This window comes from Bombina bombina, chromosome 4 (genome assembly GCF_027579735.1).
Source record: "Bombina bombina isolate aBomBom1 chromosome 4, aBomBom1.pri, whole genome shotgun sequence".
NCBI classification, from domain to species: Eukaryota; Metazoa; Chordata; class Amphibia; order Anura; family Bombinatoridae; genus Bombina; species Bombina bombina.
Window position 1 is genome coordinate 1,039,813,347 of NC_069502.1, and position 22,341 is coordinate 1,039,835,687.

Sequence of the window (22,341 nt, forward strand, 5' to 3'; positions counted from 1 at the left end):
ATCCGATGACGACCGGCTCCATCCTGAAGACCTCCACCGCGGACCCATCTTCTTCCGGCGACGTCCAACTGAAGAATGATGGTTCCTTTAAGGGACGTCATCCAAGATGGTGTCCCTCGAATTCCGATTGGCTGATAGGATTCTATCAGCCAATCGGAATTAAGGTAGGAATATTCTGATTGGCTGATGGAATCAGCCAATCAGAATCAAGTTCAATCCGATTGGCTGATCCAATCAGCCAATCAGATTGAACTCGCATTCTATTGGCTGTTCCGATCAGCCAATAGAATGCAAGCTCAATCTCATTGGCTGATTGGATCAGCCAATCGGATTGAACTTGATTCTGATTGGCTGATTCCATCAGCCAATCAGAATATTCCTACCTTAATTCCGATTGGCTGATAGAATCCTATCAGCCAATCGGAATTTGAGGGACGCCATCTTGGATGACGTCCCTTAAAGGAACCGTCATTCTTCAGTTGGACGTCGCCGGAAGAAGATGGGTCCGCGGTGGAGGTCTTCAGGATGGAGCCGGTCGTCATCGGATGAAGATAGAAGATGCCGCTTGGATCAAGATGGTTGCCGGTCCAGATCGCCTCTTCTTCCCGGATAGGATGAAGACTTTGGACCCTCTTCTGGACTTCTTCAGTGGATGTCTAGCCCCCGCTTGGGTTGGATGAAGATATCGGAGCGAGGACCGATCGGTGATACCCGGTGAGGTGAAGACAAGGTAGGAAGATCTTCAGGGGCTTAGTGTTAGGTTTATTTAAGGGGGGTTTGGGTTAGATTAGGGGTATGTGGGTGGTGGGTTGTAATGTTGGGGGGGGGTATTGTATGTTTTTTTTTACAGGCAAAAGAGCTGAACTTCTTGGGGCATGCCCCGCAAAGGGCCCTGTTCAGGGCTGGTAAGGTAAAAGAGCTTTTAACTTTAGTAATTCAGAATAGGGTAGGGCATTTTTTATTTTGGGGGGCTTTGTTGTTTTATTAGGGGGCTTAGAGTAGGTGTAATTAGTTTAAAATTGTTGTAATATTTTTCTTATGTTTGTAAATATTTTTTTATTTTTTGTAACTTAGTTGTTTTTTTTTTTTTTGTACTTTAGCTAGTTTATTTAATTGTATTTATTTGTAGGAATTGTATTTAATTAATTTATTGATAGTGTAGTGTTAGGTTAATTGTAGGTAATTGTAGGTAGTTTATTTAATTAATTTATTGATAGTGTAGTGTTAGGTTTAATTGTAACTTAGGTTAGTATTTATTTTACAGGTAATTTTGTAATTATTTTAACTATTTTAGCTATTAAATAGTTCTTAACTATTTAATAGCTATTGTACCTGGTTAAAATAATTACAAAGTTGCCTGTAAAATAAATATTAATCCTAAAATAGCTACAATATAATTATAATTTATATTGTAGCTATATTAGGATTTATTTTACAGGTAAGTATTTATCTTTAAATAGGAATAATTTATTTAATAAGAGTTAATTAATTTCGTTAGATGTAAATTATATTTAACTTAGGGGGGTGTTAGTGTTAGGTTTAGACTTAGCTTTAGGGGTTAATACATTTATTAGAGTAGCGGTGAGCTCCAGTCGGCAGATTAGGGGTTAATAATTGAAGTTAGGTGTCGGCGATGTTAGGGAGGGCAGATTAGGGGTTAATACTATTTATTATAGGGTTAGTGAGGCGGATTAGGGGTTAATAACTTTATTATAGTAGCGCTCAGGTCCGCTCGGCAGATTAGGGGTTAATAAGTGTAGGCAGGTGGAGGCGACGTTGAGGGGGGCAGATTAGGGGTTAATAAATATAATATAGGGGTCGGCGGTGTTAGGGGCAGCAGATTAGGGGTACATAAGTATAACGTAGGTGGCGGCGCTTTGCGGTCGGCAGATTAGGGGTTAATTATTGTAGGCAGGTGGCGGCGACGTTGTGGGGGGCAGATTAGGGGTTAATAAATATAATATAGGGGTCGGCGGTGTTAGGGGCAGCAGATTAGAGGTACATAAGGATAACGTAGGTGGCGGTCGGCAGATTAGGGGTTAAAAAAATGTATTCAAGTGTCGGCGATGTGGGGGGACCTCGGTTTAAGGGTACATAGGTAGTTTATGGGTGTTAGTGTACTTTAGAGTACAGTAGTTAAGAGCTTTAGAAACCGGCGTTAGCCCAGAAAGCTCTTAACTACTGACTTTTTTCCTGCGGCTGGAGTTTTGTCGTTAGATGTCTAACGCTCACTTCAGAAACGACTCTAAATACCGGAGTTAGAAAGATCCCATTGAAAAGATAGGATACGCAATTGACGTAAGGGGATCTACGGTATGGAAAAGTCGCGGCTGAAAAGTGAGCGTTAGACCATATTTTGAGTGACTCCAAATACCGGCGGTAGCCTAAAACCAGCGTTAGGAGCCTCTAACGCTGGTTTTCACGGCTACCGCCAAACTCCAAATCTAGGTCTCAGCCTTTTAGGAGGCGCTCTGTGTATTTATTTTTAGCACTACATTCACCTTTTTGGGGGCGCTGGTACCCACAATACTAGGAGCTACAGACAGAAGGTTGAGCGCTGTCAGATTTTAACAGATATATATATACACACACACACGTATATATATATACAAATACACACGCATATACCTTTGAGCCCTTCCCAGTACAGCACCTTGTCACATACCATATCCATTTAAATAAATTATTATTATTTTATAAATATAATTATTTTGCATTTAATATATATAAATATAAATCAACAACTTAATATATTCTCCATGTGTTTTGCTTTGCATATTTTCAAGAGTTAACACATTTTCTATCATGGCTCCCTAAAAGCACAAAAAATTCAGTGCTATTTTGAGTTATGTTCAAGGACAACACTTTACCCACAATTTGTAATATAAGTGCTAATAACGTTACCTGCACTGTTCATTAAAAAGTATAGAGTGTGCTAAAAAAATGCACCTGCGCTAAGATGTTTCGGCTAACATTTTTTTTACCATCCACTTGTTTAATACTAGGCCGCGCTATCTATACCCTGCGCTATTCATTGGGCTCCACTTGTAATCTAGCCCACTGTTGAGGTGATATTTAAGCTGATGTGGTGTGTATTTACCAGGGGTGCCCAGGATTTGAGTAGATGCAGTTTAACCCCTTAATGACCACAATGTACCCTGTATGTCACTAGTCGTTAAGGGTTTTTTCAGGACATATTAGCACAAGTCTAGCAAGAACACGCTATTAATGCCCTCCCTCCAGCAGGCTTTGTGGAATAGAGCAGTCTCAATGCTGGTGGCAAGACCGCGCTATAAAACAATCAAGTCCCAAAAAAAGGCCAGCGACATACAGGGTACATCTCTGGTCCTTAAGGGGTTAAGAATGTTGTCAGTAATCTATTTGTTCATGTTCTGAACTTTAAGAAATATGCATTTACAGAGATATTCTATTAATGCAATGCTTAAGTAAAATACTTGTTTTCTTACTTGAAGCTACAATAATGGGGCAACATATTCCTGTGAAAAATTACATCCGTGCAACGGATTTCGCTTGCATGCAAAAATTTACTTTCAACTTGTAATACGCTCGCTAACCCACTCGCATTAAAAGTTTACCTTTAGCGGTGTTTGCACGCAAATAAAAAATATAAGTTAGCACCACTTATAATCTAGCCTATAGTCTATATAAATTACTAAGTAGTTATAAATACAACATTACACTTACCAACTAGCGCCTGAGCACCAGGGTTACAGCAGGATAATCAATACAACGGTTCCGGTAGCCTTTCTGTAGAAAAGAAGATAAAAAAATATCAACATAACACAGACATTCGCAAAATATCTTAATTTAAATATGTCCATTGGAATGTAGAAGATGCGCTGACATATCTTATGTACTGAGTGCATAAGTCAACTGGGTTTTTACATGTTTTAAACTAACATATAAAGCACCAAATAATACATGAAATTCTTATGTCACTTATATTAAATGATAGAAAAGTAAAAAAAAAATATTCTAATAAATGCTTCTAATAAAAGTTATTCCTGTTTTTCTGCGGCATACACACATATCCTGTGAGGGCCTGTGCACAAGTATTCAAACACTACACCTTCTCAGAGGGTCAGCAGTGGCTTGTATGACACAAATTGCAAAGCAATACACACCACAGCCACTTCTCTGAGCGGGCATGGTGTTTGAATACTGGTGTATGGACCCTCACAGGATATGTGCATATGCCACAGAAAAACAGTATATTGCAAAAATGCTTCTATTTTAAATTGAAATGCACCTATACACATTTAAATTTTGACCTTTCTGTCCCTTTAAAATGATTTGTAAATTCATTTAGAGATGTGGTCATTGTACCTAATGTGACTGTGTTTTAGTACGATTGTGTGTGCTCAGTTCAATACTGTTAGCGCTGCGGAATCTGTTGGCGCTCTACAAATAACTGCTACTAATAATAATGATACTGTTATTGTACAGTATTTTCAGTTACATTGTATTACATTACTATGAATATTTTCACAATACTCCATATTCTAGGAACAGAAGCGTGTGCAGTACTATTTTATATAATCTTCTGTATAGTGTTAACATTTACACTATGGGGTCTATTTATGAAGCAGCGGATGCTGCCTCCGACCCACTCCGCTTCAGTTCTGGCTGAAGCAGAAGTTAAGAAGCAGCGGTCCTAAGACTGCTGCTCCTTAACTCGTCCGCCACCTCGTAGGTGGCGGACAGCAATCCGCTCGATCGAATACGATGGGGCTGATTGACACCCCATTCTAGCGGACGATTGGCCGCAAATCTGCAGGGGGTGGTATTGCACCAGCAATAGCGTATGCTGTCGGCATTTATCGATGTGCGGCGGACATGATCCGCTATATCGGATCATGTCCGTCTGCACATTAATAAATGGACCCCTTTCTGTCCTCTGTAAGATTATATACTGTTTGATGTGCAATGAAAAGCTTCAAAGTTACATTACTGAAATGAGCAGGACACATGTATGCTCAATAGTATCAGCACAGCTAATCTTCACATAGAGTCTAATAACTTATTTTTTTCGAGCACTTGTCTGGCTTTATATCTCGGTTTACAAAAGATGTATAGTCACTTCTTCCAAGCCTTTTTAATTAAAATCGGTCATCTCATCCAGACTCATGTTCACTATGAAAGACAATATCGGTAATATGACTAAACTGCTACATTTAAAAATTCAGTTCCAGATTAGTGTTTGTGCACAAGCGATATCGGGTTTTTCGTGATCAATTGCACGCAGGTTAAATTGCGCTGGTATTACAAGTTGAAAGTAAATGTGATCGCTTGAGCACAATCGGGATTTACACTAGAATGATTACAGCATCCTCAGAGTTGTGGTTAACTGTTGCGTGAAACAAAAAAGTTGCACCAAACACATCAAAAATACTTTACAAAGTATAGTAACACCATCTAATAAAAATGATTTGAAAAAAATATTGCACACAAACGTTATAAGGGCTCAAAGATATAAGGTCTCAGGTGTTAGAAAAAAAAAGGCAGGCAAAGGGATTTAACATTGATTTTACATGTCTAAAGATGTATATGTATGTTTATATATACTGTATATACTGTATATATATATATATATATATATATATATATAGGTGTATATATGTATTTACAGACATATACACACATAAATACATATGTACACACATAAGACATATATAAGTGCATTGGAGCCCTTTGCTGTTAAGTAGATAAAAGCATATTTAGGCAATATTCATTTTTAATAATGGTTTTATCTATTTATTTACTGTAAGTATTTGACATTCCAATGTTCTGGACATAGCAGAACATGTTCTACGTATTTATAAATAGATATTCCTATATATATCTGTATATATTTATATATATATATATATATATATATATATATATATATATATATATATTTATATATATATATATATATATATATATATATATATATATATATATATATATATATATATATATATATATATATATATATATATATATATATATATGTATATATTTAACCAAAATATACATAAATATCAGATTTATGTAGAAATATGTATTTATGAATAAATAGAACATATTCTGCTTTTTAAGAATGTGAAATATTCATATTTTCATGCCGGGTTAACGCAAATGAAAATATAAGATCGGGTTTGCGTGAGAGTGGAGTGTTAGGTTTTTTCCATTTTTTTTTCTCCATTGACTTGCGTTCATCAGGTTAGCATGAGAGCAAAAACAGTTTTACTTTCAACTCATAATACGAGCGCAACCCAATGAGCGCAAAAATCTTAATTCTAGAGCAATTAACGTTCAAGCAAGATCGTTAATTTGCGCTTCATTCGTAATCTAGGCCTCAATCAGTGGGTAAAATATCACATATGGGGGGGCGGAGCTAACCGCCAAAGTTGTAAGACGCACGGAGCTGGAGCTCCTGACCTAAACTTTATAACATGGAATGTATAATAGTTATATTCCCTCTACTTTACTAGTGCCTGAGGGGCAATAACATTGGAAGAACCCTGAGACATGTGGATAAAGACTTGGTGGCTAATTAAGCATTTCTGAGCTGAAGAACTGTAGCGCAGCTCCCCGCCACACGCTGACCCGCCATCTTGGAGACGGATGTGCTGCTACCCGGCATGGAAGCCCAAGACCTGTATACCAGTATTAAAGGTCTGTTGGAGGAACATGGGAGGAAACTCTGTGACAGGCTTGACGCTTTTACGGCCAAAATTCAAGCAGCGCGATTATGCAGCGCTACCCCTGTTGTGGACCACGGAGCGGTACTGGAACTACAAGGTATCGCGGTGCTTGCGGATCCCTGGCCGGGTACTCCATCACTGATGCCGACGGGGGCGGACCCAGGAGAGGGTCTCCGCTCCCCCTTTGCAGACTTAAGAGGCCTGTATGTACCCGGCTGGGAACACTGCCAAAGCCTCCGAATGCTCCGGTCTAAGAGCCGGTGCCCTCCTGAGGTCACCCGGACAGTCTGGCCCCGTTTGAAGGATGATGGGTTTGCCCGCATGCAAGTGGGGTAAGCTGCCTCTACGGGCTGGAATTGTGTATGGCTGAGCAGTGTTATTGGCACTGGGTGTGATGATACTGCTATGTGCCTCCTACCCAGAGGTTTCCTCCTTACTGCAGAGTATTAATGAAGGCATATTGCCAGATTCCCATCTGAGGATTGCCTCGGGCTTCTATATATCTCCTGACACATCCCTTTGCTATTTGGAAAGCTCACTTTTCTGCACACCGCATGGTCCTTGCCCCGGACCTATAATCCCACGCAAGTTAACCCACTAGTCGGTGGGGATCTAAGCTTACAGGACATTGAGATTATTACCGCTGTTGCCTGGTGACTATAATAGTACAGCAAGCTGATGCTGGGGCACTGACTGTTACACATATCTTCCTATGAAGCCCTGGGACTGCTTTGGCGTTGTAGCCTCTGCCTCAGACAACAGGACAAGGAAACACTTCTTAAGCAATTACCCTTGGGATTACAGTTTCCATAACATTGCAGACCTGGCAGCTATTCCCCTCATCCTAAAACATAGAAACACAACCGCTATATGTAAATAATTTTATCCAGCGTTAAGATAAACTGAGCATTGCCTAGTGCGCCCTGTTGGTATTATCTCTTATCACACTGACCGCAAGACGTAAGGTGTCTTTACATCCATGAGAACGCATGGTCTGCTATTACCCAAGCCACATTTTTGTAACATAGACCTTACAAGCAAAAATAGTGAGATATCATTGTAGCAGGGGTGCAAAGTCTGCTAGACAAGATGATAGGTGTGCCAGTTTAAGGGTAAAGCACTCAGGGGATCACAAGGGTAAATAGACAATAACCAGCAACTGGCTTAGTGGAAATGTCTTTGATATACAAGCGTCTAGTTCTTTTAATATATCAAGGTTTATGATAATTACAATATTCCTAGATACCTTTTAGGCTAAGTATAATGTATTTTTCTGTCAGTGAGGCATTGTCATAGTGGTTCTGTACCCTTAGAGTGCTTTCTTAGGAATAATTTTACGCTATGCAAAACTCAGCCATATAAAAGTGAACAATGTATATGTATAAGTGTTTATATGCCATATTACATTACCTGTCTAATATAGTGGAATTGAAATGTAGAACTGTGTGTAAAGCAAAGTGTCGCTGACAGGAATGGAGCCTCTTCAAAGTTTATGTTAACCCCATCCAGGATAAGCGCATTTGTAATGATGTTTAGACAATTTTTCACTCTCACCACTAATATATATAGGTTGTATGTTACTTGTTAATGAGAGCATACACAGAAAATATAGGTTTGACTAGGTACTAGGTTCAATAAAGGGGACATTATTACTAGTTTTCACTCGCCCCCCCCCTCCTCCTCCTCACCCTTCTTCTCCCCCCACTATGTGGTTAGGGATAAAACTACTTATCCTCCACATTTAATTTGTTGGCAGAGTTTTGTAGCCTCTGCCCTACCCGTAGAGCCATCATTGTAGTTTGTCCACATATTAGTGTAAAGAAGGCTCTCCGGGCCCTAACACGGAAGGACCTACTGTGCCTCCTTGTATGTGTTTGAATGTTCATGGTCCGGTTTGATCGCATGATTGCAATATAACTGCCTACATGAAAGCACAAAACAACCGTTAGGGTAGCAGAGACTGTGGCTGGCGCTAATTGATTTAAAACGTATTGAAAGTCTGAAACTTAAAACTACTACAGGCCCCATGATTCCTGCTTCACTGGCCCTACAGCAGATATAACAGTATTATTAGTCATGAACTCTAATGTATTGTCCACGGTTCTTGTGCTTCCCCTTTTTGGTGTATCCCTAGCAGTAGGCGAGCTATCTTCACATCAAATGTTATTAGTCCTTATCTCCTTAATAGTTGTGTACACCTTCATTTTATTCCAGTTTTCTGGACCTACCCAAGGTCCTAGCTGTTGTGTGAAGGACTATGTTTAGCATAGGCCCAAAAGTGGTCTATCTCTTTCAAAAACCCTCTGATTGATACTTTAAGTGCATTGGGGTCCAAAAGTGGCCGCAGCCATTCCTGAGGTAAAAAAGGGGGAAGTTTGGTGTTTGCTCTCCAACCGTTATGTATGTACTCAATTTTTCAACTTCGTTGTTAACCTGACTTTGCCATGTACAATCCGATGTAAGTTATTGCGCATCTCTGTATCAACTTCTGATTTCTGTTATACTGAGCAAACAGAATTTTGTATTTGTTGGTCCCTCAATAAAAACTATTAAAAAAAAAAAAAAAATATCACATATGTAAAGGAAATTTTACAGTATACCAAATTGATTTCAGAAAAAAAAATTGTAATTCAACATAGACAAGCATGTTAGATCCTGCGGCGCTGCAGTCACAGATAATTTGTTCTAAAGGCATTGCTCTTACTTAAAACACAAAACCTTCATAAAAATTAGATGTTGAACATACCCTGAAACCAACCCCTTCAGTAACTAAGGGCTAGATTTATCAAAGCTGAGGCGTACAGGGGCACGTGTACCTTGAGTCGTCTTCACTCAGCCTAGCCAAATTCTTCATCCATGCGGGGAAGAAGAGGTCCTCCATCCGATTGAAGTCTTCATCCAAGCGGGGCAGAAGAGGTCTTCCATCCGATTGAAGTCTTCATCCAAGCGGCATCTTCTATCTTCATCCATGCGGAGCGGCAGCATCCTGAAGACCTCCGATGCAGAACATCCATCCTGGCCGATGACTGAGCGACGAATGACGATTCCTTTAAATGACGTCATCCAAGATGGCGTCCCTCAAATTCCGATTGACCTCACATTCTATTGGCTGTTCCGATCAGCCAATAGAATGCAAGGTCAATCCGATTGGCTGATTGGATCAGCCAATCGGATTGAACTTCAATCTGATTGGCTGATTGAATCAGCCAATCAGAATTTTCCTACCTTAATTCCGATTGGCTGATAGAATCCTATCAGCCAATCAGAATTCGAGGGACGCCATCTTGGATGACGTCATTTAAAGGAACCGTCATTCGTTGTTCAATCATCGGCCAGGATGGATGTTCCGCGTCGGAGGTCTTCAGCATGCTGCCGCTCCGCTCCGGATGGATGAAGATAGAAGATGCCGCTTCAATTGGATGGAAGACCTCTTCTGCCCCGCTTGGATGAAGACTTCAATCGGATGGAGGACCTCTTCTTCCCCGCTTGGATGAAGACTTTGGCTTGGCTGAGTGAAGACGACTCAAGGTATGGAGATCTTCAGGGGGTTAGTGTTAGGTTTTTTTAAGGGGGTTTGGGTGGGTTTTAGAGTAGGGGTATGTGGGTGGTGGGTTGTAATGTTGGGGGGGTATTGTATTTTTATTTACAGGTAAAAGAGCTGATTACTTTGGGGCAATGCCCCACAAAAAGCCCTTTTAAGGTAAAAGAGCTGATTACTTTTTTAATTTAGGATAGGGTAGGGCATTTTATTATTTTGGGGGGCTTTTTTATTTTATTAGGGGGCTTAGATTAGGTGTAATTAGTTTAAACTTCTTGTAATTCTTTTTTATTTTTTGTAATTTAGTGTTATTTTTTGTACTATATTGTATTTTAGTTTAGATAATTGTAGATAATTGTAGGTAATTTATTTAATTAATTTATTGATAGTGTAGTGTTAGGTGTATTTGTAACTTAGGTTAGGATTTATTTTACAGGTAATTTTGTAATTATTTTAACTAGGTAGCTATTAAATAGTTATTAACTATTTAAGAGCTATTGTACCTAGTTAAAATAAATACAAAGTTGCCTGTAAAATAAATATAAATCCTAAACTAGCTACACTGTAACTATTAGTTATATTGTAGCTATATTAGGGTTTATTTTATAGGTAAGTATTTAGTTTTAAATAGGATTAATTTATTTAATGATAGTAAATTTAGTTAGTTTTATTTAAATTATATTTAAGTTAGGGGGGGTGTTAGGGTTAGGGTTAGACATAGGTTTAGGGTTTAATAACTTTATTATAGTAGCGGCGACGTTGGGGGCAGGAGATTAGGGGTTAATAGTTGTAGGTAGGTGGCGGCGATGTTAGGGGGGCAGATTAGGGGTTAATACAATTTATTATAGTGTTTGCGAGGCGGGAGTGTGGCGGTTTAGGGGTTAATACATTTATTATAGTGGCGGCGAGGTCCGGTCGGCAGATTAGGGGTTAAGAAGTGTAGGTAGGTGAAGGCGACGTTGGGGGGGGCAGATTAGGGGTTAATAAATATAATATAGGTGTTAGGGGCAGCAGATTAGGGGTTCATAGGGATAATGTAGGTTGCGGTGGTGACCGGAGCGGCAGATTAGGGGTTAATAATATAATGTAGGTGTCAGCGATAGCGGGGGCGGCAGATTAGGGGTTAATAAGTGTAAGGTTAGGGGTGTTTAGACTAAGGGTTCATGTTAGGGTGTTAGGTGTAGACTTAGAGAGTGTTTCCCCATAGGAAACAATGGGGCTGCGTTAGGAGCTGAACGCTGCTTTTTTGCAGGTGTTAGTTTTTTTTTCAGCCAGCTCAGCCCCATTGTTTCCTATGGGGATATCGTGCACAAGCAGGTTTTTCCAGCTTACCGCTACCGTAGGCAATGCTGGTATTGAGAGTTGAAGTGGAGCTAAATTATGCTCAACGCTCCCTTTTCTGAGGCTAACGCAGCCATTCAGATAACTCTAAATACCAGCGTTGTCTTAAGGGTGCGCTAGAAAAAAAAGGAGAGTTAGCACCGCGGGTCTTTACGGACAAAACTCTAAATCTAGGTGAAAAATTACAGTACGGACCCTCATGTCAAAAGGTTATACATCACTGCGCTTGACTGATTCCAATGAATTCATGTACAACAAATTAACAAGTATTAAAAAGTTAATTAATAAAACATCTGTAGAGCTGGATCCAACACAAATAAATGTAGCACTGCTGCTTTTAGAATCTTCATTTTAGTCAGCTCTTACTTGAGCCACAGAAAAGTAACCACAACTCCCTGCTTGCGAGTCCTTGTGGTGTAGCTACTAATTACTGGAGCCATACAAGGTAGGTGATAGGAGGTTTAGCCGCACCTTAGAGTATGTTGGAACATTCTACTCAAACATCTGTTATCCAAAACACACTTATTTTATTTTTTTCTTGTATAAAACAATGTAAATAAAAGTTGTTGTATTTTTTTTTTTAATTTAAATAAAATACAGCTGAAAATCATCTGTTTCAGTTGTGTACCTCCTACTAATGATCAATTTCTGATACGTACTTCATTTTAATGCTCATTGGTTGATAAGTCCTTACTCAGCATTACTAATGCAAGAAACCCCTTGTGCAACTTTAATGAACCATTTCTAGAGGCAGTGAGTAGAAAAGCATATAGGCCATGTTATTTTAGTTGCTATTCCCACAATAAAAAGTGTTTTATCTCTTAAAATTACACTTTGAATAAGTTTAACTTTCTCATGAAAAGTCAGTAAACGCACAGAGCAAATTTTGTGACACAGAGCATCTCTTTTTCTATTAAATGATCTTCCGCTATGCTGTTCTAATTTGGGAGAAAAGTCAAAAGCATGCCAGTTCTTATTATGGGTATTCATAGATTCTGTTGTATTCCACAGGGATTTAATGCTGTGTTTTGGAACTTTCAGGCAGGGAAAGCTAATCATGCCACATGCCATCTGTTATAGAGAAATCAAGATAAACTCCTCTGCTTGAGTGACAGAACAATGGTCAACAGGTCCCTCAAGAGATGCAAGCCGGTAATAGAAAAAGTAGCACAGCTATAATAGTACAATTTCCACAGTTTGTTCTTTTATTTAGCTTGAACAATTCACTTTACTTAAGTCATTAAATATCTTGTCTTGCATGAGTTACAAGTCTTACTAGACTTACAAATATGTAACGTAGCTCATGACAATTACAATCAACATATTCTTGATTTATTTGCATCTATTGCTTGTCAAGGAACAATGTAGTCATTATTGTCTTGGCTACATCTAATATAGCCTTTTTAAAATATTTTAGATTGTGTTTTCTTTCTTAAAAATGATGTTCCTGTTCTGAATACTCTTGTTTCTTCTCATCAGGCTTGTAGCATCTTGGAGCTACGGGGGATCTTTCTATCAGCCAATCAGCAATGGTAAGCTCAGTATCATGTGTTTATTATCTGTGTAGCAATATACATTTTCTGTTTCAACTTAACATTTAGCTCAGTGCTGTCCAAACAATGGCCCTAGGGCCACCTCCAGCCCTATTAGAGTTCTGAGTGGCCCTCAGCACCAGCAAGCAGAAAACAGACATTGTTCCAATTAGGTAATCAAGCATGTGTAGTATTACCAAATTATGTAAATTTCAGTAATATATACAGTTAAATTAAGGTGATATGGAACTCAGTATTTAACTTCTCATAATTCAGATACAGCATACAAGTAAATAAAAAAGGAAATGTTTCAATTTACATCTGTTAGCACATTTGACTCATTTTATTATTTGATAAACCTTAGCTCCTTTACAGGAGAGCATATTGAGGTAGGCTTAAAAATGTGTGTCTTCAGAATTGTTTGTATAAGATTGTTTGAAACTTTGCTGCAGCTGCCATTTAGTGCATGTGCACACTCTTAAGTCTACCTCAGCATTCTGTGATAGAAATAAGTTTCAACAAAGAAAAAGAGGTCAGTTTGATAACAAAAGCAAATTGTAAAGTTTGTTTTTGTATTTTTCCAAAAATCAGCCAATAGGATAAACGTTTATTCTATTTGTTGATTTTTCAAATCTGCCAATAGAATTAGCTTTTATCCTATTAGCTGATTGTAATAAAAAATGCAGCAGAATGGCGAAAACAAAAAGGAACAAGTAGATGAGGACCCAATGCAGCGATGCAAGCATGGATCAGGATGGCGGCGGACATTAGACATTATTATTATTACAGGGAGTGCAGAATTATTAGGCAAATGATTATTTTGACCACATCATCCTCTTTATGCATGTTGTCTTACTCCAAGCTGTATAGGCTCGAAAGCCTACTACCAATTAAGCATATTAGGTGATGTGCATCTGTGTAATGAGAAGGGGTGTGGTCTAATGACATCAACACCCTATATCAGGTGTGTATAATTATTAGGCAACTTCCTTTCCTTTGGCAAAATGGGTCAAAAGAAGGACTTGACAGGCTAAGAAAAGTAAAAAATAGTGAGATATCTTGCAGAGGGATGCAGCACTCTTAAAATTGCAAAGCTTCTGAAGCGTGATCATCAAAATAGCGTTTCATTCAAAATAGTCAACAGGGTCGCAAGAAGCGTGTGGAAAAACCAAGGCGCAAAATAACTGCCCATGAACTGAGAAAAGTCAAGCGTGCAGCTGCCAAGATGCCACTTGCCACCAGTTTGGCCATATTTCAGAGCTGCAACATCACTGGAGTGCCCAAAAGCACAAGGTGTGCAATACTCAGAGACATGGCCAAGGTAAGAAAGGCTGAAAGACGACCACCACTGAACAAGACACACAAGCTGAAACGTCAAGACTGGGCCAAGAAATATCTCAAGACTGATTTTTCTAAGGTTTTATGGACTGGTGAAATGAGAGTGAGTCTTGATGGGCCAGATGGATGGGCCCGTGGCTGGATTGGTAAAGGGCAGAGAGCTCCAGTCCGACTCAGACGCCAGCAAGGTGGAGGTGGAGTACTGGTTTGGGCTGGTATCATCAAAGATGAGCTTGTGGGGCCTTTTCGGGTTGAGGATGGAGTCAAGCTCAACTCCCAGTCCTACTGCCAGTTTCTGGAAGACACCTTCTTCAAGCAGTGGTACAGGAAGAAGTCTGCATCCTTCAAGAAAAACATGATTTTCATGCAGGACAATGCTCCATCACACGCGTCCAAGTACTCCACAGCGTGGCTGGCAAGAAAGGGTATAAAAGAAGAAAATCTAATGACATGGCCTCCTTGTTCACCTGATCTGAACCCCATTGAGAACCTGTGGTCCATCATCAAATGTGAGATTTACAAGGAGGGAAAACAGTACACCTCTCTGAACAGTGTCTGGGAGGCTGTGGTTGCTGCTGCACGCAATGTTGATGGTGAACAGATCAAAACACTGACAGAATCCATGGATGGCAGGCTTTTGAGTGTCCTTGCAAAGTAAGGTGGCTATATTGGTCACTGATTTGTTTTTGTTTTGTTTTTGAATGTTTTTGAAATGTATATTTGTGAATGTTGAGATGTTATATTGGTTTCACTGGTAAAAATAAATAATTGAAATGAGTATATATTTGTTTTTTGTTAAGTTGCCTAATAATTATGCACAGTAATAGTCACCTGCACACACAGATATCCCCCTAAAATAGCTATAACTAAAAACAAACTAAAAACTACTTCCAAAACTATTCAGCTTTGATATTAATGAGTATTTTGGGTTCATTGAGAACATGGTTGTTGTTCAATAATAAAATTAATCCTCAAAAATACAACTTGCCTAATAATTCTGCACTCCCTGTATTATTATTATTACTATCAGTTATTTGTAGAGCGCCAACAGATTCTGCAGCGCTAGACTCAAGGCTTCTGATTGTTAATAGATTTTAAGGACATTTTTTATTTGCTTTTTTTGAATACTTTATAAGTGCAAGTCTAGTAGTGAGCATGGGGTAGATTATAGGCTATGGCTCAGTTTAGGTTTAGGGCGTAAACAGGGGTGGCAGCTTGGGTTAGGGAATTTTGCCCTGGGGGTTACTAGTGGTTATGTGGTTAATAGAGTTAAAGGACCATTAAATACAGTAGAATTGCAGTACATAGTAAAAATACAATGCAATAACACTTACTTAATTTAAAATAAGCAGTGACAAATTATTTTTTTTCTCCATTTCCCTGAGTCTTGTATCATGTGATAGCCATCAGCCAATAACGGGGTAGTATATTCATACAGTGAACTTGAGCACATGCTCAGTAGGAACTGCTGCATCAGAAAGTATCAAATAAAAACTTGCACAGTTTGATAATGGAAGTAAATTGGAATGTATCTTAAAAGGGCATGAAACCCAATATGTAGCATTTAAAGGGATAGTATAGTCAAAAACATAATTTATGCTTACCAGATAAATTCCTTTCCTTCCTGGCAGGGAGTCCACGACTTCATTCCTTACTGTTCAGAAAATACAACACCTGGCCACCAGGAGGAGGCAAAGACACCCCAGCCAAAGGCTTAAATATATCTCCCACTTCTCCTATCCCCCAGTCATTCTGAAAAGTAGGAGAAACATCAGGATATAAAAGGTGCCAGAAGAAATAAAAAAAAGGAGCTGCCCATCAAAAAAATAAATTACGGGCGGGGTCGTGGACTCTCCCTGCCAGGAAGGAAAGGAATTTATCTGGTAAGCATAAATTATGTTTTCCTTCCATAAGGCAGGGGGAGTCCACAATTTCATTCCTTATTGTTGGCAAAACTATACCCAAGCTCCAGAGGACACTGAATAAATAACGGGTGGGAACAGAAAAAAGATGCGGACCTTATTCTGAGGGCACCACAGCCTGCAAAACATTTCTCCCGAAAGCTTCTTTAGCCAAAGCAAACACATCAAACTTGTACATTTTTTAAAAAGTGTGTAAGGAGGACCAGGTAGCCGCCTTACAAATCTGATCCATTGAGGCTTCATTCTTAAAAGTCCAAGAGGAAGCCACTGCTCTAGTGGAATAAGCCGTTGTCCTCTCAGGAGGCTGTCATCCCACTGTCTTATAAGCTAAGTGGATGACACTCCTCAACCAGAAAGATAGAGAAGTCGAAGTAGCCTTTTGCCCCTTACGCTTCCCCGCATAGATGACAAAAAAAGAGGAAGATTGTCTGTCTGAATTCCTTAGTAGCCTGAAGATAGAACTTCAAGGTACGAACCACATCTAGATTGTGAAGCAAATGCTCCTTTGCTAAAGAAGGATTAGGACACAAAGAAGGAAGAACAATTTATTGAATAATGTTACTATTCAACACCACCTTAGGGAGGAACCCTAGTTTAGTGCATAAACCGCCTTATCAGCATGAAAAACCAGATAAGGGGGATCACATTCCAAAGCAGAAATCTCAGAAACTCTGCGTGCAGAGGTAATAGCCAACAAAAAAAGAACCTTCCAAGATAACAATTTAATGTCAACAGTATGCATAGGCTCAAACGGAGCCTGCTGTAAAACACTAAGAACAAGATCTAGGCTCCAAGGTGGAGCCCCAGATCTAAACACGGGTCTGATCCTAGCCAGAGCCTTAACAAAGGACTGCACATCAGGAACCTCAGCCAATCTTTTGTGCAGTAACACCGACAGAGCCGATATCTGTCCCTTCAGGGAACTAGCAGATAGACCCTTCTCCAGTCCATCCTATAGAAAAGATAAAATTCTGGCAACCTTAACCTTATGCCAGGAAAAGCCACGCTCTTCACACCAGTACAAGTAAGTTCTCCACACTTTATGGTAGATACGATGAGTAACTGGCTTACGAGCTTGAACCAGAGTGTCGATAACATTCTCAGAGAACCCTCTCTTGGCTAAGACTAAGCATTCAATAACCATTCAGTCAGCCTCAGAGAATCTAGATTTTGATGAATGAAGGAACCCTGTATATGCAGATATCTGCGATAAGGTAACCTCCACTGAGGAGATGAGAACATCCCCACCAGATCCGCAAACCACGTCCTTCGCGGCCACGACGGAGCAATCAGAATCACAGATGCTCGCAACTGCTTGATGCAAGCCACCACACGAGGGAGAAGCGGTAATAGAGGAAAAAGATATATGAGTTTGAACCTCCATGGTACTGATAAGGCATCTATCAGTTCCTCCTGAGGATCCCTTGACCTTGACCCGTACCTGGGTAGCTTGGTATTGAGGCGGGATGCCATGAGATCTATCTCTGGCGTCCCCCACTTGCTGCATATCTCTGCAAACATCTCGGGGAAAAGAGACCATTCCCCTGGGTGAAAAGATTGCCTGCTGTGGAAGTCCGCTTCCTAGTTGTCTACACACGGAATTTGGATCGCTGACAGCATACATTTGTGAGTCTCCGCCCACTCTAGTATCTGAGATACTTCTCTCATCGCCAAGGAACTTCTCGTTCCCCCTGATGGTTGATAAAGACAACCAAGGTTATATTGTCTGATTGGAAGCTTATAAACTGGGACGAACTCAGAAGGGGCCAAGCCTTCATGGCATTGAAGATTCCCGGAGTTCCAAAATATTGATCGGAAGGGAGGACACAGTCCATAGACCTTGTGCCTTCTTGGCACCCCAAACGGCTCCCCAGCCGCAAAGGCTTGTGTCCATAGTCACAATCTTCCAGGATGGTCTCCAAATGCACATGCCTTGGGACAGATGATCTGGACAGAGCCACCAGGAGAGCGAGTCTCTCAACAGTCTTTCCAACACAATCTGTTGAGACAGATCTGAATGGTAGTTGTTCCATTGTCTCAGCATGCATAGTTGTAAGGGTCTGAAATGGTATCTGGCAAAAGGAATGATGTCCATGAAGGACACCATGATTCTGATTACCTCCATACACTGAGCCACTGAGGGTCTTGAGGAGGCCTGGAGGGCAAGACATTCAGAAATTAGCTTGCAACATCTCTGATCTGTGAGGAATATTCTAATGGATATGGAGTCTATTATAGTTCCCAGAAAATTCACCCTTGTACTTGGAGTAAGAGAACTCTTTTCCAAGTTTATCTTCCATCCATGTGATCAAAGAAGATTGAGAAGGAACTCTGAATGTTTTTCAGCTAGACAAAAAGATGGTGCCTGTACCAAGATATCATTCAGGTAAGGCGCTACTACAATACCTCGTGCTCTTACAACGGCTAGAAGAGCCCCCAGAACTTCCTATGAACTGGAAGTGCTGGTCGAGAAAAGCAAACCTCAGGAACTGAAAATGTTCCCTGTGAATCGGGATGTGAAGGTATGCATCCTTTAGGTCTATTGTGGTCATATGCTGTCCTTCCTGAACCAGAGGAAGGATTGACCGTATTGTCTCCATCTTGAAAGAAGGAACACTCAGAAACTTGTTTAGGCACTTTAGGTCCAGAATTGAACGAAAAGTTCCTTCCTTCTTTGGAACCACAAAAACAAAATTTATGCTTACCTGATAAATTTATTTCTCTTGTGGTGTATCCAGTCCACGGATTCATCCATTACTTGTGGGATATTCTCCTTCCCAACAGGAAGCTGCAAGAGGATCACCCACAGCAGAGCTGTCTATATAGCTCCTCCCCTAACTGCCACCTCCCAGTCATTCGACCGAAGACAAGCAAGAGAAAGGAGAAACTATAGGGTGCAGTGGTGACTGTAGTTTAAAAATAAAAAACACCTGCCTTAAAATGACAGGGCAGGCCGTGGACTGGATACACCACAAGATAAATAAATTTATCAGGTAAGCATAAATTTAGTTTTCTCTTGTAAGGTGTATCCAGTCCACGGATTCATCCATTACTTGGGGGATACCAATACCAAAGCTATAGGACACGGATGAAGGGAGGGACAAGGCAGGCGCTTAAATGGAAGGCACCACTGCCTGTAAGACCTTTCTCCCAAAAATAGCCTCCGAAGAAGCAAAAGTATCAAATTTATAGAATTTAGAAAAAGTATGAAGCGAAGACCAAGTCGCCGCCTTACAAATCTGTTCAACAGAAGCCTCATTTTTAAAAGCCCATGTGGAAGCCACCGCTCTAGTGGAATGAGCTGTAATTCTTTCAGGAGGCTGCTGGCCAGCAGTCTCATAAGCTAAGCGGATTATACTTCTTAACCAAAAGGAAAGAGAGGTTGCTGAAGCCTTTTGGCCTTTCCTCTGTCTGAAGTAGACAACAAACAATGCAGATGTTTGACGAAAATCTTTAGTAGTTTGTAAATAAAACTTTAAAGCACGAACCACGTCAAGATTATGTAATAGACATTCCTTCTTTGAATAAGGATTAGGACACAGTGACGGAACAACAATCTCCTGATTGATATTCTTATTAGATACCACCTTAGGAAGAAAGCCATGTTTGGTACGCAAAACTACCTTATCTGCATGGAAGATCAGATAAGGGGAATCACACTGCAAGGCAGATAACTCTGAAACTCTTCGAGCCGAAGAGATAGCTACCAAAAACAGAACTTTCCAAGATAAAAGCTTGATATCTATGGAATGCAGAGGTTCAAACGGAACCCCTTGAATAACTTTAAGAACTAAATTTAAACTCCATGGCGGAGCAACAGGTTTAAACACAGGCTTGATTCTAACTAAAGCCTGACAAAACGCCTGAATGTCTGGAACATCAGCCAGACGCTTGTGCAAAAGAATAGACAGAGCAGAAATCTGCCCCTTTAAGGAACTAGCTGACAATCCCTTCTCCAATCCTTCCTGGAGAAAAGATAGTATCCTGGGAATCCTGACTTTACTCCATGAGTAACCCTTGGATTCACACCAATGAAGATATTTACACCATATCTTATGATAGATTTTCCTGGTGACAGACTTTCAAGCCTGAATTAAGGTATAAATGACCGACTCGGAAAAACCACGCTTTGATAAAATCAAGCATTCAATCTCCAAGCAGTAAGACGCAGAGAAATTAGATTTGGATGTTTGAAGGGACCTTGAAGTAGAAGGTCCTGCCTCAGCGGCAGAGTCCATGGTGGAAAGGATGACATGTCCACCAGATCTGCATACCAAGTCCTGCGTGGCCACGCAGGAGCTATCAAAATCACAGAAGCTCTCTCCTGCTTGATCTTGGCAATCAGACGAGGGAGCAGAGGAAATGGTGGAAACACATAAGCCAGGCTGAAGGACCAGGGCGCTGCTAGAGCATCTATCAGCGCTGCCTGGGGATCCCTTGACCTGGACCCGTAACAAGGAAGTTTGGCATTCTGACGAGACGCCATGAGATCTAGTTCTGGTTTGCCCCATAGTTGAATCAGCTGGGCAAATACCTCCAGATGGAGCTCCCACTCCCCCGGATGAAAAGTCTGCCAACTTAGAAAATCCGCCTCCCAGTTCTCTACTCCTGGGATACGGATAGCTGAGAGATGGCAAGAGTGAACCTCTGCCCATAGAACGTTTATATACATCAAGCAAACGTTATATCTATTAAGTAATGAGAGTAAATAACAAACATATTACCCTTTACAGCAAGCATGATACCAGTCGTTATTAAATCACTGTAATCAGGCTTACCTTAAATAAATCAGGTACTGTCAGCATTTTCTAGCTTATCATCTCTCTAGAAAAATTAAAACTGCACATACCTCAGAGCAGGAAACCCTGCACGCTATTCCTCCAGCTGAAGTTACCCATCTCTTCAGTTATGTGTGAGAACAGCAGTGGACCTTAGTTACAAACTGCTAAGATCATCAAAAAACTTCAGGCAGACTCTTCTTCACCTGAAGGAGATATTAACCCTTGATCCTATCGAGGTATAAAGGAGCCACACTGTGACCCTGTATAGCGTTTTAAAGTATATATATAAAAAACGGTCTTACCCTCCAGGATCCATGCTATGGAACAGGCACTGCCACTCAAGTGTGACAGTCTTGCAGCAGCGCTTCTAACATGGACTTGAATGTGTAACAGCAAGCAGTAAAACTTGTCAACACTGATTGTTCAGGAGCTGTTAGCAACATTCTGGATGGGTTCGCAGAAAAATTCCCTGCATCTCCAGACTCTAACTTTCATCAATGCTCTCACTAAGAGGTTGACATGATTACTTAAAACTCCAGCCCTTTCTTGAAGGGAACATACCCATTACAGGACTATCCAAATCTTCTGACACTTCTCTGCCACCTCCTATAGTGATGAAAGGCAAAGAATGACTGGGGGATAAGGGAAGTTGGAGGGATATTTAAGCCTTTGGCTAGGGTGTCTTTGCCTCCTCCTGGTGGCCAGGTGTTGTATTTTCCCAACAGTAAGGAATGAAGTTGTGGACTCTCCATGCCTTATGGAAGGAAATTAAACTTTCATGGTTCAGATAGAGCATCAATTTTAAGCAACATTTTAATTTACTCCCATTATCAATTTTTCTTCGTTCTCTTGCTATCTTTATTTGAATGTAAGCTTAGGAGCCGGACTATTTTTGGTTCAGCACCTAGATAGCTCTTGCTGATTGATGGCTATATTTAGACACCAATCAGAAAGTGCTACCCAGGTGCTGAACCAAAAATGGGCCAGCTCCTATCTTTACATTCTTGCTTTTTCAAATAAAGTTACCAAGAGAACAAAGAAAAATTGATAATAGGAGTAAATTAGAAAGTTTCTTAAAATGTCCCGCTCTATCTGAATCATGAAAGATTAATTTTGACTAGACTATCCCTTTAAATAGTTAATTGTGGATGGGGTTTACATGGGGGTTCTTTCTCT

General features: G+C 40.2%; 1 protein-coding gene across 1 annotated transcript in view; it reads right to left on the minus strand.

The window, feature by feature from the left end:
- Window positions 1–22,341, minus strand: part of PLCB4 (phospholipase C beta 4) — a 788,735-nt gene that overhangs the window by 446,839 nt on the left and 319,555 nt on the right. Inside the window, 1 exon segment of the mRNA XM_053712158.1 lies at window positions 3,706–3,768. The gene's annotated coding sequence lies outside the window, so the exon portion shown is untranslated.